Source organism: Quercus lobata, chromosome 5 (genome assembly GCF_001633185.2).
Source record: "Quercus lobata isolate SW786 chromosome 5, ValleyOak3.0 Primary Assembly, whole genome shotgun sequence".
NCBI classification, from domain to species: domain Eukaryota; kingdom Viridiplantae; phylum Streptophyta; class Magnoliopsida; order Fagales; family Fagaceae; genus Quercus; species Quercus lobata.
The window spans coordinates 58,254,625-58,273,819 of NC_044908.1; positions in this window are offsets into that span (position 1 = coordinate 58,254,625).

The following is a 19,195-nucleotide window of genomic DNA, read 5'->3' on the forward strand; positions in this document are numbered from 1 at the left end:
TCTCTCTCTAAGAAGACAATATCAGGCTTTTCATTCTTTGGCACCTTCATTAGAAGAAGTCATGAATGGACGCTATTTATTTATCTCCCCTGTGCGTTTTTTAGGGACTTTAGCATTCCGCCTGCCGTTAGTCCTCCCGAGATCGTCTTTATTTCTTCTACAGGGGTTTTACTATCCCTTACCTCTGGAGTTCTGTCCTAGTCGTCTTTCCGTTGGTATCTGTGGGGCTCCGTCTTTCTGACGTACTTCTGTAACTTTCTTTGTCGAATTAAAGTTTCCACCTGGTCTTTCAAATGCCTACACTCATTGATGCGATGCCCATGATCCCGGTGTAACCTACAGTATTTGTTCTTGTCTCTCCTTTCTACTGGAGTGCTAATTGGCTTTGGCCATTGTAAGGCGGGATCATCTTTTATCTGCATAAAGACCTGCTCAATTGGCATTATTAAAGGAGTGAAGTTAGTGAACTTGGGTTTCCTATCTGGAAGTTCCTTCTTTTTTCCTGTAGTCTACCTAACATTTCATGTCTCCTTCTTCTTATATCGATTGTTGCTTATTCCTTGGCCTCTCTTCCTTTTTCCTTTCATTTCTTTTGCGAGCACCGCCTCTTTTGCATTCATGTACTTCTGAGCTTTACGAAGCGACTCCGTGACTGTTTTTGGTGGACTTTTAGTGATTAAGAAGAAGAAATCTCCTGGCAACAACCCTACTTGGAAGGTTGTTAAGATGACTTGATCTTCAGCTTCATCTACCTGCAGCAACTCCTTATTGAATCGAGTGACGTACTATTTTAGTGATTCTCCTTCTACCTGTTGAATGTTGAGAAGATGGCTAGTTAGCTTTTTATGTCTTTGCCCCCCAATAAAATGACGAAAAAAAACCCTTGCTGAATTGTTCAAAATCTGCAATAGTTCTTGGGGGTATCTTACTGAACCATACCCTAGCTGCTCCTTTCAATGTTGTTGGGAATGTCCTATTCATCACCTCGTCTGGGGTCATCTGCAATAGCATCAGCGTCTTGAATGATTCGATGTGATCCAAAGGATCCTTGGAACCATCATACAACTCCAACTGTGGGAGACAGAACTTTGGTAGGAGAGGACGGTTTAGTACTTCATTAGTGAGTGAGTCCATCCTTCGAATCATCCCATCCAGATTCTCTCCGCCTTTGTCCTTCATAGCACTCTTTAGTTCATCCATCTCCTTCCTCATGTTGTGAAGTTCATTCTCCACCCTGGTGGAGTCTTTTCCTGAGGTCCTATCTCGCTTGTTGGCTTGAGAGTTTGACTCTTCTTCATTTTGCTTTTAACCTGTTCACCAATGTTCAGCGTTTTGGGATTCCATTGTCTTTTGCAATTCTTCATTTTGGCGAGTCAGTTCTTCCACATTGGCCAAAAGGGCTTGGATTTGTTGTTGTTGCACAGCATCTGGCTAAGGTGTGGTCTCTGCTTCCATCTCGTACTCAGAGGAACTCTTTTGTCACTAGGAAAGATGGCTTGAATGATTAGCATTCCCATAGACAGCGCCAAACTAATGATGCAAAAAGTCAACAGTTGAGCTCCTCATTGTAGCGGATGGACGATGCTGTGAATGGGGTCGTCTCTATAGATGGAAAACCTGCAAAATGAATTGGGTGGAAGAATAACACGCCAGTGTGGTGTCAGCCAAACCGCCTCTGATGCTTAAGTCAGTAAGGGAGAAAGATTCTTAGAGAGAAACAGACTAGAGAGTGATTTTCGTAGAGTATTTGTGTGTATGATTTGTCATTCCTTGGGTTTCTAGTCCTTTCTCTTTTATAGTTGAATGCCTAATCAATGGGCAATGAATCACTGTATTTATGCTCAACGGCTAGTGCGTTACAAAATCTTTGTCTAAAGTTTACAGCTTATTCTGTGACCGTTGCTCCGTCCATTATGTTTCGTCATCAATGAGCGTAATAAATGCGTAACATCTTCTCTGGGTAAATGACGATCTTCGCGTAGTGAAGACCATAAATTTCTGACTCATCAGATATTATCTAGGATCACACGTCTAAGTATTTAAAATTCAAGATCTCGTGGATATTATCTAAATTTCTAGGAACCACTTTTTGAGACATCACATACATATAAATTTTCTAATTTGATTATTGAATCTATATCCCAATTTCTGGTTCGTGCTTTCCACAGGTGGAGCATCTCGGCCGAACTTGCAACCAACATTCCTAAAATCCTGTAAACGCAGAGTAATTGAATTGATTTCCAGTCTGACCTTACACGGTTCGAGGCATTTCATTTATAGTAGAATTGTTACAGATACAGAATTTGAAATACAAAGGTATTTGAAATGAAACCAACTTTATCCTATCTTATCATAATCCTGGATTTGTTACAATTTGTATTTTGTATTCTGTGGTATCACTCTAGCACAGCCGTAATACATCTGTATTTTAGATAGCACAACCGTAATACAACTGTATTAGATATGAACTAGCTATTATCCTTAACAAATCCGAATCAACTTTTGTTATGGAGAAGCTAATTTAGAGGCAGATGACTTGCTAACTATGAAGCACCCAATGACCTATCAAGTGCAAAGCACAGATATAAGTAAATGAGATTCTTTGGGTCCATTGAGTTGCTTTCCAAGAGTCAATAGACAAATTAAAGCACTGAAAGTTATGCTCCTCCTCACTTAAACAGTTAAATAAAGTGGGGTCGAATAAATATGAAATTCTCACTGCTTTAATTGTTCCTTTTTTTTTTTTTTTTTTTTTTTTTAACAATCTAGTATTCAGACACAACAAAAGAATCAGACTAAATTGGTCCAATTAAAAGAAAGGTTGAATGCCGAAAGGTTAGCAGTTGGTAAATATTGAGGAAAATGTTTCTTTGTATTAGTTTTCCCACCATCATCAACTAATCAAAATGCCGAATAAGAATAAATTCTTTCAACACAATCCGAACATTTCAAAGGACGAAACCATCCACCATATAAATAAAGCAGAAAGCTTGAATGCTGATTCTTTTTCCTTTAAAGATTTCCCACCTACCATTGATCACTTTACTCATTTCTTCATGAGCATTTGACAAGATCCTTGGTTAATAACTATAACCACACTACTACTAATAATGCCCCTATCAGTCAAAAAAATATTTATTAAAAGAAGTCAAAACCCTTGGTTAATAACTATAAGTGCTTGAAGTCAAGCATGCGTGCTAAAATTATTATTAAATTAATTTTAAATTAATTAATGTCTTGCGCAATGTATTGTACATTTTAAAATGTTTTGTAAAACAAATTATCATTATCTTAGGATTCATCATTCATATATGACGAGTACCGGTTAAAGGTTGTCCAGTGTAAGGACGACTACAACCACATCTAAGTCGAGGACGAGACAAATAGTGAAAGACCATTTGTACGAACAAGACAAGCCTATGTGTATTAAAACCAAAAGTTAATTCCATCAGGCCAACTGACAACGAGTAAATGCGCTGGAACGGTTATAGAAGCAATAATGAGCCAACGGCCACCCGTTACACATTAAACAGAAACTTCATTGCTATTAAATGCTGCATTTCATTCAGGAGAAAAATGCCTAGAGGAGCATTAACAAGCATAAATGACTCGCCAAAAAGCAAACTATAAAAGGCAATGGAACCAAGGTATACGCTCTTCATGAAAAACTCAGTAGACTACAATTACACTACCCATTGAGAGCCATAATCTGACTTAGGCATTGGAGTGTCTTCAACTGGCATCACGCCAGTGAACCTTCTTTGTATTTCTTGTCTTTTCAACAGGCATTGCAACTTGTCCATCGGTAATTGACGAGGAGCATACAGACGAGATCAATTTCCGGCTTCATCAGTTTGGTGCCGTCTATGGGGAAAAACGACAAATCATTGAATTCCTATTAACAAAGCTCCTTAAGACCAATGGAGTCCGTTGCAACATCACCTCCAGATCCTGTAGTGATGGCTCAACAGATCCAGGCTCTGATAGCCAACATGCAAGAATTAATGAAGCAGAATGAAGAATTGAAGCGTCGAATTCGTCCAAAGGGCAGCAACACTTCACTTCATCGACGCAGCCATAACAAACACAATGAAGAAGCTAGCAGCCCTAAGAACAGCAAGGGAAAAGATGTTTCCAAGTATACTGAGCAATCTTCGCACGGTAATGATCACATGATGAAAAGCCTGCGAAGGGAGTTGGACGAGGTGAAAAACACCATAACGGGGAAGAGGGCAATGAATCTCGATGGCATGCTCAAATGAACAGATTCACCCTTCACCGCTAGTGTTTTGGAGTGCCCCTTGCCTCCAAAGTTTTGCCTACCTCAGTTGGAGTTTTATGATGGCATGAAAGACCCTTTTGACCACATAGGGGCTTTCAAGACAATTCTTAATCTCCAGCAATCTCCAGATGAAGTCATATGCAAGTCTTTTCCCGCCATTCTCAGGGGAGCTGCCAGGGTGTGGTTTAGTAAATTGCCAGCATCTTCAATTGCAAACTTCAAATAGCTCAGGACTCATTTGTTCTCGATTTCATTGGAGGGCAGTACCATAAAAGGCCAACCTCTTACTTGCTGATAGTGCTGCAACAGGAAGGGGAAAGCTTGAAGGAGTATGTGAAGAACTTTAACAAAGCTGTGCTCGAGATTAACAAAGCAGACGACCAAGTCATAATAATGACCTTTCAGGCTAGATTCAACAATCCTGATCTCGTCTTTCCACTGGGAAAGACGTCACCAACCTCCATGGCAGATCTTCTGTTCAAAGCTCAAAAGTACATGAATGGGGAGGACGTTTTCACTGCAAAAGGTTGATGGGAAAATGGAAGAAGGAAGAACCCAGTGACTACCAGGGTAAGAAAAAGGACTGCAAAGACCATTCCTTGGAAACCAAGGCTAGCAAGAGCAGCCCAGAAGTCCCGAAGAAGAGGTTGAACTTCACCCTATTGGTGATGCCTGCAAACAAAATCCTGATGCAGATTAAGGATGACCCTCGCCTAAAATGGCCAAAGCCGTTGAGCACGTCTTCCAGGAAGCGTGACCCGAAGAAATATTGTCGTTTCCACAAGGATTACGACCACTACACCGATGTCTTGATTTGAAGGAGCAAATTGAGGAACTAATTCAACAGGGGAAGCTCCAAAAGTTCATCAAGAGAGATCATCAGCCTCGATCAAGAACGGAAGATAAACCCCATGACGACAATGAAGATGATGGACGAGATCATCTAAAGCAAGATGTAGGGGAAATAAGGATGATAATAGGTAGACCAGTATTAGGAGGATCATACAAGTCCTTGAGGAGGCAAAGGCAGATCAACGGTGTTCATGTCAAGCATCCCTTAGCAAAGTACCATTGCACAGAGAATGACGACATAACTTTCTCTGAACGCGATGCAAATGGAATCAAGCAACCCCACAATGACCCCCTCGTCATCATGCTATAAATTGAAGGCTTCAACACAAGAAGAGTATTAGTCGATAAAGGGAACTCAGCAGACATCATGTACATGATGGCCTAATAACAGCTAAGGTTGGACCACAAGCAGCTTCGACCTTTCAAGTCACCTCTAGTCGGTTTCAGTGGAGACCGTATCTATCCAAAAGGTATCATCTCGTTAACAGTCACAATAGGGATGCATCCAGCTTAGGTAACAATTTCTTGATCGTTGATTGTCCATCGTCATACAATGTGATCGTTGGATGACCAACATTGAATCGACTTAAAGCCACAACCTCGACCTACTGCCTCAAGGTGAAATTCCCAACCTCACATAGGATTGGAGAAATATGTGGAGATCAACTACTAGCCCGAGAGTGCTACCAGGCGGTACTAGCTTCCAAAGAGAATCATGCCTGGAGGGTTAAGGGGAAGCCTGAGAAGCCTTCCAAAGATCTAGAAGATGTGGAATTGGTAGAGGGAGATCCTACCAAAGTCACTAAAGTCAGAGGAGGTCTTGATCCAACATTGAAGGACGAGATCGTAGAGTTCCTGAAGAAGAATCTAGATATCTTCGCCTGGACCTATGAGGATACGCTAAGCATAGACAACAAGGTAATAAAGCACTGATTAAATGTCAACCCCACAAAGAAGCTCGTCTAACAGAAGCGAAGGGTCTTCGCTCCTGAAAGGAATAAGGTTGTCATGGAAGAAGTAGAGAAGCTTTTAGCTGCCGATTTTATCAGAGAAGTCTTCTATCTTGAATGGCTCACCAATGTTATCATGGTGAAGAAGTCCAATGGAAAATGGCGGACGTGCGTTGATTTTATAGACCTTAATCGTACTTGCCCAAAAGACAGCTTCCCATTCCCTAGAATTGACGAACTTATGGATTCTACAACTAATCATGAGTTACTAACCTTCATGGACGCCGTTTCAAGCTACAACCAAATTGGCATGATCAAAGAAGATTAGGAGAAAACAGCCTTTGTCACTAGCCAGGGGTTGCACTATTATAAAGTCAAGTCGTTCAGCCTGAAGAATGTAGGGGCCATATACCAGAGACTAGTGAATCACATGTTCAGCAAGCAGATTGGACTAAAAATGAAGGTATATATAGATGACATACTTGTAAAAAGTAAAAAGGCACAGTTACACTTGGACGACCTTAGAGAGACTTTCGACACTTTAAGGAAGTATTAGATGAGATTAAACTCGGCGAAGTGCATATTTGGGATCTCGTCAAGCAAATTTTTGGGATTCATGGTTTCCCAACGGGGGATCAAGGCCAACCTAGAGAAAGTTAAAGCCATACTTGACATGACCTCCCTAAGGAGTGTGAAAGAAGTACAGAGGTTGATTGGACGAATAACAGCCCTGAACAGATTCGTCTCTAGGGCCACAGATAAGTGCCTTCTGGTTTTTTAAGACACTGAAGTAGGCTTTCCAATGGATAGAAGAATGCGAAGTAGATTTCTAGGCCCTCAAGGAATACCTGTCCAAACCCCCACTCTTAAGTCCGTCTGTCGAGGGAAAGGATTTGTTCCTTTACTTAGCTGTATCATAAACAGCTGTAAGCTCGGCACTGATCCGTGAAGAGCTCAGGGTCCAAAGGCCAATTTATTACACAAGCTAGGCCTTCTAGGACGCAGAGGTGAGATACCTGAGGATAGAGAAATTGGCTTTTTCTTTGATCGTCGCATCCAGAAAGCTTCGTCTATATTTCCAAGCACATACCATCCTTGTCATGACGGACTAACCTCTCTAAACGGCCATAGGCAGGCTAGATGCTGCAAGGAGAATGGTTCGATGGGCTGTGGAGTTAAGTCAATTTGACATTGACTATAGACCACGAACGGCAATTAAAGCTTAGGCATTTGTTGACTTCGTTGTCGAGTTCACCATGACGGATCAAGATCTAGAAGCAGATTACTAGATAGTGTATACAGACGAGTCTTCGACCGGAGGAGTTGGAGGTGTAGGAGTGATCCTCCTATCTCCTGAGAAAGATGTCCTCAAGTATGGAGTCCTGCTTTAGTTTCCAGTGACAAATAATGAAGTAGAGTATGAGGCAATACTTACAGGACTAAGGATCACAAAAGCCTTGTGAGTAAGAAACCTAAAGCTAAATTCAGATTCAAAGCTAGTGGTGGGGCAGATAACCAAGGAGTATGAAGCGAAGGAAGACATGATGAAAAGGTACTTAAAACTGACCAATCAGTTAGTTTCTAACTTTGATGATGTCAGGATCACTCAGATACCAAGGGAAGAGAATTCAGAAGTGGACGAAGTGGCTAGACTTGCATTGTCCGACAATGATGAAGGACGACCTGGAGTATACATGGAAGTGCAAAGCCTCCCTAGCATAAAAGGGCTAGATGTAATTTACGTTCAATCCAAAGGAAGCTAGATGGATCCAATAGTCACTTATATCAAAGATGGTACGCTCCCTCTAAACCCTTCAAAGGCCAGAAAGTTCAGAGTAAGGTCGTCCAGATTCACAATCCTGAATGACGAGCTCTATAAAAGGGGATTTTCTCAACCCTACTTGAAGTGCCTCAACTTCGAAGATGCCACGTACATGCTAAGTGAGATCCATAAAGGAATCTGTAGAAATCAATCAGGTCCATAATCACTCTTGAGGAAAGTGCTTCAAGGGGGATACTTCTGGTTGAACATGCAGAAGGATGCAGCCAAAGTCGTCCAGAGATGCGACAAATGCCAGCAGTTTGGAAATGTGCAGCACATTCCAACAGAGCACATGACGAACATTTCGTCACCATGGCCATTCTCAACATGGGGGATTGACATTGTTGGTCCCCTACCACCAAGTAAAAAGCAAGTCAAATTTCTAGTCGTCGCTATTAATTATTTCAAGAAGTGGGTGGAAGAAAAACCTTTGGCAGTAATCACAGAAGCCAAAATACAACACTTTGTCCAGAGAAATATCGTCTGTCGGTTCGGGATCCCAGGGGTGATTATTTCTGACACCGAACGACAATTTGACAACAACAAGTTCAGGGATTAGTGTAAGGAGCTGGGGATTAGGAATCACTATTCTTCCCCTAGACACCCATAAGCCAATAGCCAGACCAAAGTTACAAATTGAACTTTGCTCAAGTTAATCAAAACTCGACTTGAGAGGGCAAAGGGAGTATGGCTTGAAGAGCTTCTTGGAGTTTTATGGGCCTATAGGACGACTACAAGAACATCAACAAGCGAGACGCCCTTCAAACTGGTATTTGGAACTAAAGCAGTAATTCCTGTGGAGGTTGGAATGTCAAGCCTTAGACACACATGTTATGATGAACACAGTAATAATGAAGGACTCAAACTTGCTCTGGATTGTTTGCCCAAGTTCAGAGAGGATACTGCTCAAAGAATGGCTTTATACCATGAAAGGATGACAAGGTACCACAATTAAAGGGTGAAGTTGAGACATTTCAATCCTAGAAATATGGTCCTACGGAAGGTGTCACAAGCCACCAGGGATCCAACCCAAGGAAAGCTAGGCCTCAATTGGGAAGGCCCATACAAGGTTGTCTATTACTCAAGAAGAGGGAGCTATTACTTAGAATAAGTGAATGGAAAACCCTTGCCTCGTCCTTGGAATGCAGAGCATCTCAAGAAGTACTATCAGTGAAAAAGCTAACACCTAGCATCAATAAGTTCCAGTGTCTGGAGCACTTCGTGTTATTCACCAGCAGATAAGCGAGACTTTATTGTTTTCATGCATATGTTTTACTTTCAGCACTTTCCATTTTTTGTCAAGTATATTCCTTGTAATACCTTTTATAAGCAAGGATGAATAAAGCAAATAAGGCAACTCCGAAGCCATTTCTTTTCAAATGACCAGATCTCAAACATTTTGCAATGATAAAAACTCCATGTTTAAATCACGGTGATAAAAACTCCGTCAACACAATGACGAGTTTAAATCACAATCTCATTGATAAAAACTCCATGTTTAAATCACAATGATTAAAACTCCATCAACACAATGACGAGTTAGATCATAAACTCGATGATAAAAACTCCATGTTTAAATCACCATGATAAAAACTCCGTCAACACAATGATGAGTTTAAATCACAATCTCAGTGATAAAAAATCCATGTTTAAGTCACGATGATAAAAACTCTATCAACACAATGACGAGTTTAAATCATAATCTTGGTGATAAAAACTCCATGTTTAAATCACAATGATAAAGACTCCGTCAAAACAATGATGAGTTTAAATCATAATCTCAATGATAAGAACTCCATCAATGAAATGACGAGTTTAAATCATGATGTCTATGGTAAAGACTCCAATGACGAGTTTGAATCATAACAAAATCAAATCACAACAACGAGGTTAAGTCATTACTTCTAAGGTAAAAAAATCTGTCTATGAAAAGATGAGTTTAAATAATAGCACTTGCAAAACAACAAGTTCAAGTTGCAATATTAGTGGCAAAAGAATTCGTCTGTGAAATTACAAGCCCGAATTATTCTCTCTAATAGTGACGAACTTCCCAAACATGATGAAGACCATGAGCTGACCAAGAGCATCAAACTTCCTGTAAAGAATCTCATCATGATTCAACAAAATAAGAAAATGCATTCAAGAAGAACTTCGAAATAAGACAAGCAAAAGCCTCAAAACTAGGAGGCAATAAGTACTTTAAACAATTTCAAAGCGGCAAAAAGAAGTTTAGAAATAAAAATTTAAGCCCCAAAACAAGAGGGCAACCATTGTTTTCCAAAAAAGATATGTATTTTCTAAGAAGAGGGTACAACAGATTCGTCAGTATCCTTTCCTCCAACAGTGTCCTTCCCAACAAAATCCTTCTCTACAATGGCATCAACTTCAATTTCTTCTTGTTCCTTAGTCTCATCCGCGAGAATTTCAGTGTCAATCTTTTCAAAGTCCAAGTTAGAGAAGTCCACGACCAAGTTGTGATGCTTCATCATCCATCTTCACGGAAGCTCAAAACCTTTAAAGTATTGAATGAACTGAAGATCCGAAAACTGCTCTAACTGCATGAACTTCTGGACGACCTTATCTTTCTCCGCATTAGTCCCCAGGAGGGTAGCTTGGATCTCTTCATCCTTCTAAACAACAAGTGCTTTCTCCATACGCAAGGCTTCAGTGAGTTCTCTTATTTTCTCATTCGCCTTGTCCATCTTGTCCATGGCAAGAATCAGGTCCTTCCTCATCTTTAAACTTTCAGCCTTAACAAATTCCAACTTTGAGTTGGCCACCATGGCCTTCTCCTTGGTGTTCAAATAATCCACTGTTATACATAAGGACTCCTCGAGGACCTGGTGGGATAAAAAAGAAAAAGGAGATTACGAGCATATACATCTACGAATAAATACATAAGGATGCTAAAGAAGAAAAAGGGGCATACCTGCACCAATTTGTGAATATGGCAACTGACCAACTCGTGAGAAGGAATAGACGACAAGCCTTTGAGTTCGTCGTCTATGATCACATTATGAGCATAGCCCATAGCAGTTGCAGGGTTGTCCCAGACGCTCCTTCCAGTCTTGCCTTTTCCCTTTGAACAAGTAGTTAGGGGAGTAAAGGCTGTCACTTCTAAAGACGAGGTTGGAGAAGACGGAACAACTTGGACGAATGGAAGAGTAGCAGCTTCACCCTTCTGTTCACTCAATTTCCGCTTCTTCGAATCCACAGCAAGATTAGACAAGGGCTTCTTCTTCAATCCCCTAATGCGAGCATATTTTTCCTTGCTATAGCTAGTGGTCATTTCTGCTAAACCAAAATTTAAGTAAGTAATCAGACATAGTAGAGACGAAGCTAACGAAGACAAAGGTATTCTGAGAGTTAAAAAATAGACGATCTTACTTTTCTCTTCTCGACGAATTTTCTCCAACACGTACTTTGAGGGTTCGGGTCCAAACAACAGTTAAACAAGTGACAAGGATCAACCAGGTCGTCGAAATCCTCGATTTCACAAGCAAAAGCAAAGGCTGCACGAACCCAACTACGATGTTGATCTTCCAACTCAGGACGATTAAGAGTTACAAAAATTGAAAGATAGACATTGTTAGGCAAGCAGCAGTGGTATGAAAGGAAATAAAGAAAGACAATAAAAGTATGCACCAAGCGTAGGGACTTCCCATTTTTGCAGTAATCCTAGGACTTCCCCCCAAAAGTTGTCAGATACGATTTCCTAACCCGTTCCAGAAATGAGAAAAATACCGTGATTTCCAATCATGAAAAGAAGAGGGAAAGCCTTTGACAATCCTAGATTTCCTATCCCAAGGTAAAAGCTCAAAATACCCATAATGGGTAGAGGCTTTCAGAAGGTACAAATGCAAAAAATCATTTAACATTATCATATCTCCATTGCAAGCGGACACCTAGATGGACATACAACTTATAATCATCCTCTAGGCATTTAGGACGAGTTGACCAGGGGCGATTTGGAAATTATGCAGAAGGTGCATAATAAATGGATGGACGGGGAAACGAAGGTCACACAGAAAATCAGCCTCGTAGAAGCACACTTCTCCATAGGCAAAGCTACAAGCTTTTTCGGTTAGACAAGGTAGTCTAATGGAGGTACCCTTAGGAAACTGAAATTTTTTCCTAAAACCATTCAAATGCTTCTCTGCCAAAGAGCAAATTTCATAAAGGTCCTACAAAGGGGGTGAGGATGAAGACGAAGATAGTTTTGATACAGCAATGTCAACCGCCTTACACAAAGACTTAGCATTTGAGGACAACCTTGTCTCTAACTCACTTGACCTAACATCATCTTCCCTATACTTAACAGTGACCATCTCCAAATGGTTTTGTATCAAGGAACGATGAATCAAAGGGTAGAAAGAGAACAAAACAGGCCTAAGTGCAGTAGAACGCGACACAAACAAGCCAAACTAAGGATGCCAACCAATGGAGTACTTAAGGAAAACCCCTAATCTAGCAAAGAAAAAGGAAACTGAGGGGCACTCTTGTCTAAAGAATTTAAAACCAACCATCAAAACATAAAGAAAAGAGACCTTACCAAGAAGATTTGAGGTATAGAAGTTTCTCAGTTCTCCGAAGTTCAAACCAAATAGGGTGGAGGAAGAGGAACGGTTTTCCTAAAGAAGGAAAAACTAGAATTAAAGCGCACCAAAACCAAGGCGATTTCGCACACGCCATGAATAGGGAATAGACATGTGGTTCTTTCTTGGGAAGTAGTCGTTTTGCATTTAAGATAGAAGCGAAATTTTGAGAAATAGGAAGATATGAACCATCACGTCTAGTCACATTCCTATGATCGTCCAAAGTCTTAATGACAAAGGAATGGGGGGCAACTGACAAGTATCGGTTAAAGGTCGTCCAATGTAAGGACGACCACAATTGCATCTAAGTCGGGGATGAGACAAATGGTGAAAGGTCGTCTGTATGAACAAGACGAGCCTATGTGTATTAAAACCATAAGTTAATTCAATTAGGCCAGCTGACAATGGGTAAATGCGCCGAAACAGTTACAGAAGCAATAATGAGCCAACGGCCACCCGTTACACATTAAACAGAAACTTCATTACCACTAAATGTCGCATTTCATTCAGGAGAAAAATGCCTAGATGAGAATTAACAGGCATAAATGACTCACTAGAAAGCAAACTATAAAAGGCAATGGAACCAAGGTAAATGCTCTTCATGCAAAACTTAGTAGACTACAATTACACTACCCATTGAGAGCCATGATCTGACTTAGGCATCAGAGTGTCTTCAACTAGCATCACGCCAGTGAACCTTCTTTGTATTTCTTGTCTTTTCAACAGGCACTGCAACTTGTCCATCGATATTTGACGAGGAGCATACTGACGAGGTCAATTTCCAGCTTCATCAATATACATATATATATATATATATATATATTATATGAAGACAATTAAAAATTTAATTTCATCAGCAAAATAAACAACATTAGGACAAAAGTTCAGCTTCTATGATATTACCCTGTGGATAAGGAGCCAAAAGATGTGCAGCCTTGTTTTGCATCTCTTATTATCTTCTTACGTGTTCAAAATTCCATTTTTTTATAGCTAGTTTGGATAGAATGGAGAGAGAGCAAAGTAGAGTTGGCCAATTCGGCCAACTATATATACTCTACTCTACTCTACTCTCTTTTCTTCCTCCTCCTTCGTTCAAACAGATCCTTAGGCTTACGTCTTTTGATGCGGTAAGCTTGGTGTCCTTTATAATTAATGTACCCAATTGCTTCTATTGTCCCACATCTTGCAAAAATTCTACTTGCTATGCAAGTAGAATTATTGTCCTTGGTCCACACCGCTACTAATTTGCCACGCCATTTATCTTGCCCTTCACTTCTTTCTCCCTTAATTTTGCTAAGAGTCCCTCTGCACACAAACATGTGTTATAATATTTAGAGAATTAATTAAATATTTCAAAAAAGAGAAAACGTAAATTATTAAAACTAGTCGCTAACCCGTGCGATGCACGGGCTAATTAAATAAAAAGATAATTAATCAATCACATGGTAAAAAAAAAATTAAAAGAACCAATAAGAGACTAATTTGTTCATCAAGTAATCAATCTAAGTAGCATTATAGCTCATGTACAAAACCCCATAGTAACTGTGGGGCCCAATAATTCATGGACCAGGCCTATTTGCCCTTAGAGAGTCTAAAGGCCCGAGCCGAGGAAGAACTGTGGCCCAAGCTCTACAATACAGAGCACAAAACAATTTTGGGAGGCAGCCGAGGACAGTTCAGTCCTCGGCAGATCCTGAATCCCACTGGAATAAAGGGGTAAAACTGGTATAGGGACGAATTTGTAAGGAGATCCAAAATATCTTGGGGAAGTTATCCTTACTACCCTTCCAGATAAGACCCAACACATGACAGAGCCGTACTCTGCAGCCTTATCAACCATCCCCAACAATTCTGGGATTAAACTGATGGGACAAATATCAGTCTTGTAAAGATTGACCCTACACATGGACGAATGACAATTAACGCAGACGAGTATAAAAGAAGAAAGTAAGTAAATCTAAGGGGAGCCCCATCCCACCTCCGAAAAAGAAAGACTACATGGGGGAGAACCTCTCAACAACAACGGACCTCACTGAAGAAAGTCCGTCGTTGGGTAACCGGGATAAGGCCTCAATGGTCCTCGGATCAACTCCGAGGAGTCCCATCCCATAGGGTGCGACGCCTTAGGGCTTAAATGTTCAAGCCCAACTCCTTTTCCTATAGGAATCCCTCCAAAATCAGGATCGGAACATCGCCCCGCGACCAAACCCAAGTTTTTCAAGCCCACTCTCTACAAATCATATTGTGAGGGATCTTTCGTGTGTGAGCCCAAAAATGTTAATGGGCCGCAAAGGAATCGTGTCCTTACAATTGGCGCCGTCTGTGGGAAAGCTTGCGCGTTGGCGCAGGTGGCGGTGGAATCAACTCATTGGCAAGTAGAAATTTTTGGGATCTCCTCCGTCTCCGGCGACATATGGTTGTCGCTCCACGAAAACTTCTGCTAGGGGCTACGCCTCGCAGTACTAAGGGCGCAGGCATCTCTAGGGGCTTCCAGCCTCGAGCCAACTTTCCCCGCCCTGGTGTAGGGGCTTATGGTCGAAAAAAAAGAATAAATCAAGTAAAAAAAAAATCTTATAAGTTTTGGACAGAACCAAGGCCTTGCATGGTCCTCGGACTCAAGCCTATGGGGAAACCAAGTACAAAAAAGAAAATCTTATAAGTTTTGGACAGAACCAAGGTCTTGCATGGTCCTCGGACTCAAGCCTATGGGGAAACCAAGTACATAAAAAGATCATAAGTTTTGGACAGAACCAAGGCCTTGCATGATCCTCGGACTCAAGCCTATGGGGAAACCAAGTACAAAAAAGAAAATCTTATAAGTTTTGGACAAAACCAAGGCCTTGCATGGTCCTCGGACTCAAGCCTATGGGGAAACCAAGTACATAAAAAGATCATAAGTTTTGGACAGAACCAAGGCCTTGCATGGTCCTCGGACTCAAGCCTATGGGGAAACCAAGTACAAAAAAGAAAATCTTATAAGTTTTGGACAGAACCAAGGCCTTGCATGGTCCTCAGACTCAAGCCTATGGGGAAACCAAGTACATAAAAAGATCATAAGTTTTGGACAGAACCAAGGCCTTGCATGGTCCTCGGACTCAAGCCTATGGGGAAACCAAGTTCATAAGTTTTGGACAGAACCAAGGCCTTGCATGGTCCTCGGACTCAAGCCTATGGGGAAACCAAGTACAAAAAAGACAATCTCATAAGTTTTGGACAGAACCAAGGCCTTGCATGGTCCTCGGACTCAAGCCTATGGGGAAACCAAGTACATAAAAAGATCATAAGTTTTGGACAGAACCAAGGCCTTGCATGGTCCTCGGACTCAAGCCTATGGAGAAACCAAGTACAAAAAAGACAATCTCATAAGTTTTGGACAGAACCAAGGCCTTGCATGGTCCTCGGACTGAAGCCTATGGGGAAACCAAGTACATAAAAAGATCATAAGTTTTGGACAGAACCAAGGCCTTGCATAGTCCTCGGACTTAAGCCTATGGGGAAACCAAGTACATAAAAAGATCATAAGTTTTGGACAGAACCAAGGCCTTGCATGGTCCACGGACTCAAGCCTATGGGGAAACCAAGTACTATGGCACATAAACCTCAAGATCCATCCGAAGAGAACTCCTCGTTAACAGTTGGGTCAATCCCTTAATTGCACGGGTTCCCCGGTCTACCCTCGGATCCCCCGTACCAAAGGGAATGATGCGCTACGGTACAGCATATTACCCGAAAGCACAAAGTCCTTCGCTACTCGACTATCATCTCAGACGAATTGTTTAGAGTTTATCGTTCTCGGGAATTGGTCTAGCGTGCATCGCGCAGCGCTCAACAGCTATCTCGGTTAGTTCCATGAATTTAATCTATTGAGGATTACCATTGTTATACTTGATAATATTTGCGAGTTTAAACTAATAAGGGTTTGTGTTAAAGTGTTCTTCTGCCCAGAATACTGTTAAAGGCAGGCTTAGACTTAATATTCAGACCCAAAGTGGTTGTTGCAAAAAAAAAAAGTATGTATAAAGAAATAAACACATCTTTTATTAAGACAAAAGAACAGTACAGTGTACAATAAAAGCTGAAACAAGCTTACATTAGAGTTAACTGCGTAAGCAAAAGAAAAGTACAAAAGAGTGAAGATGATGCCGAGGAGATAGCTCAGAGGAGAGATTGGCTACTGTTCCAAGATGTTGTCTAAGGAAACTATTCCTCGACGCTTCTACATGCCCATAACTCAGGCAGCCAAAGAACCTGACCTCAGGCTAACACCATCTACAGAAAAGGTGCAAGGAGCCGGAAGTTGGGAAGCCCCCGCAAAAATTTGCCTGCTACAAGGCAGACGGCGCTGATGGCGGAAATTCCTTCTTCGGACATACCAAAAATCTGGCATGACCAGAGCCTGCTTTGGATTTTGACTAAAAGAGGGAGGAACCCCATTTTCCTCCTGTCAAAACGGAGGACTGGCTCGAATCTGTGCCATCCTTGTCCATACCGTATCCCCTTGAGGATTCGGTGCCTCTGAAGCACGCGGAGACCTTTCACCCCCATCCACTCCTCAAACATCTTGCTTTAAGGTAGTGGCACTAGAAAGAGAGATCGCGGATATGGAAGAAATATGGTTCTGAGGAGAGCAGGAGAGTTCATGTGCAAGTGAAGTGATCCCCTATCCTATTTATACCCAGAAGTTAACCGGTGGCATTTGATTCGTGCAAGTTTCCAAGGAACGCTACGGACGAAGCAGACTTGGCTCAATTTCCAACTTCATCCTCAGCCGTAGGATTTGAAGATCCTCGAGAAGGCGCACCTCGAACACTGGGACGCCAAAAAGTACCGCGTGAACAAAGACTACGGAAATGCCTCTTAATTTCTGGGCCTGGTAAATTCGCGGCCCAGGCCCGTTCTGCATGGAAGCTCACGGACTGTGGCCCACACCAAGGAATAATCGTTGCCGAGGACAACTTCCTGCTCGGCAGCTTATGAGACACCTGAGGAAAGACAAGTGCATAAAAAATAAAAAAATAAAAAAAAATTTAAAATAAAAAATAAAAAAAAAGGGGAGAGCATAAAGTTTTGGACAGAACCAAGGCCTTGTATGGTCCTCGGACTTAAGCCTACGGGGAAACCAAGTACAAAAAATTATTATTATTACAAGTTTTGGACAGAACCAAGGCCTTGTATGGTCCTCGGACTCAAGCCTATGGGGAAACCAAGTACAAAAAATTATTATTATTACAAGTTTTGGACAGAACCAAGGCCTTGTATGGTCCTCGGACTCAAGTCTATGGGGAAACCAAGTACAAAAAATTATTATTATTACAAGTTTTGGACAGAACCAAGGCCTTATATGGTCCTTGGACTCAAGCCTATGGGGAAACCAAGTACAAAAAATTATTATTATTACAAGTTTTGGACAGAACCAAGGCCTTGTATGGTCCTCGGACTCAAGCCTATGGGGAAACTAAGTACAAAAAATTATTATTATTACGAGTTCTGGACATAACCAAGGCCTTGCATGGTCCTCGGACCCAAGCCAAGGGGGTAAGTATTACTTTTTATTGGTCTGCCTTATTGTGCCAAGCACTTCTATTAAAGTTATGGCAACATCTTTTTATTATTAAGTATTTTGGTCTTAGTCGTCATTGATTTAGATGCTATATTATTGTGCCGAGCGGTGCTTGCAAATTTATAAAACAGAGACAAAACATACAAAATGAAATAGAAACAACTTTTATTAATATGAAAAATCATTACAATGTACAAAAAGGGGCTTCAACAAGCCTATACAAAAGAGGGGCTGCCGAAGCAGCACTAACATCCACAGTACAAATAAGCAAACGGTCAAGCGCCTTTTAAACTTGTCTTCAAAGTCTCTCCAATCTCTGGCTCATTGTTGCTCATACTAAGAGAGGAACTCACTTCAAAAAAAAAAATGAAGAAGAAGGAAATAGTAAGGAAGAAATCAATGAAGAAGATGGAGGAGATGAATGAAGAAGATGGAGGACATGAGTAAGAGAAGGAGGAGAAGAAGGGGGGGAGAGATGAAGAGACAAAGGGAGGAGTAAAAGAGGGAGAAGGACAGCACCAGGGCGGAACTGGTGCTGGGAAGACTATAAGAGGAAGGCGGAGGAGGGCACCAGTGAGCAAAGAGAGGGAGAAGCAGAAGCACTTCGCCCCTGCCTCAGCCCTGACTCCTAACACACTGGTGCCATGTTAGGTACGCTCGTGAGGAGCCGGGTGGTGCTGATATTAGGTGTTCTCGACTCAGTCACGCCGAGAATTCGACGTGACGAGCCCCTGCTTCGGATTTTGGCTGAAAGAGAGGCGGGACAGATCTTAAGTCTGCGCCATCCTTGCCCTGATCGAGCCATTTCAAGCTTTATCAGAACATGGTGTTTTGAGGAGGGGCATGGTTCCTTCATCATTCGTTATGGTAGGCGTATACTGATATGGTGTATAACAAACGGGCTAAGCAGACGCTAAAGGAGGCTACAAGTTTCAGATCTCAGAAGGAAGGAAAGGGGTCTGCACGAAAGTGATGGCCTCCTGCTTGCCTTCTTATAGGAAGGGCAAAACGGAGGGTATTAAATGCATTCTAGTTTCCTAAAGAATCTGAAGAAAAAAGAGGCGTCCGTTCCATTTCCCCACCTTATCAGATGAGCCGCCGGACATAAATGAGCCTCATAAAGGGGATTCATTA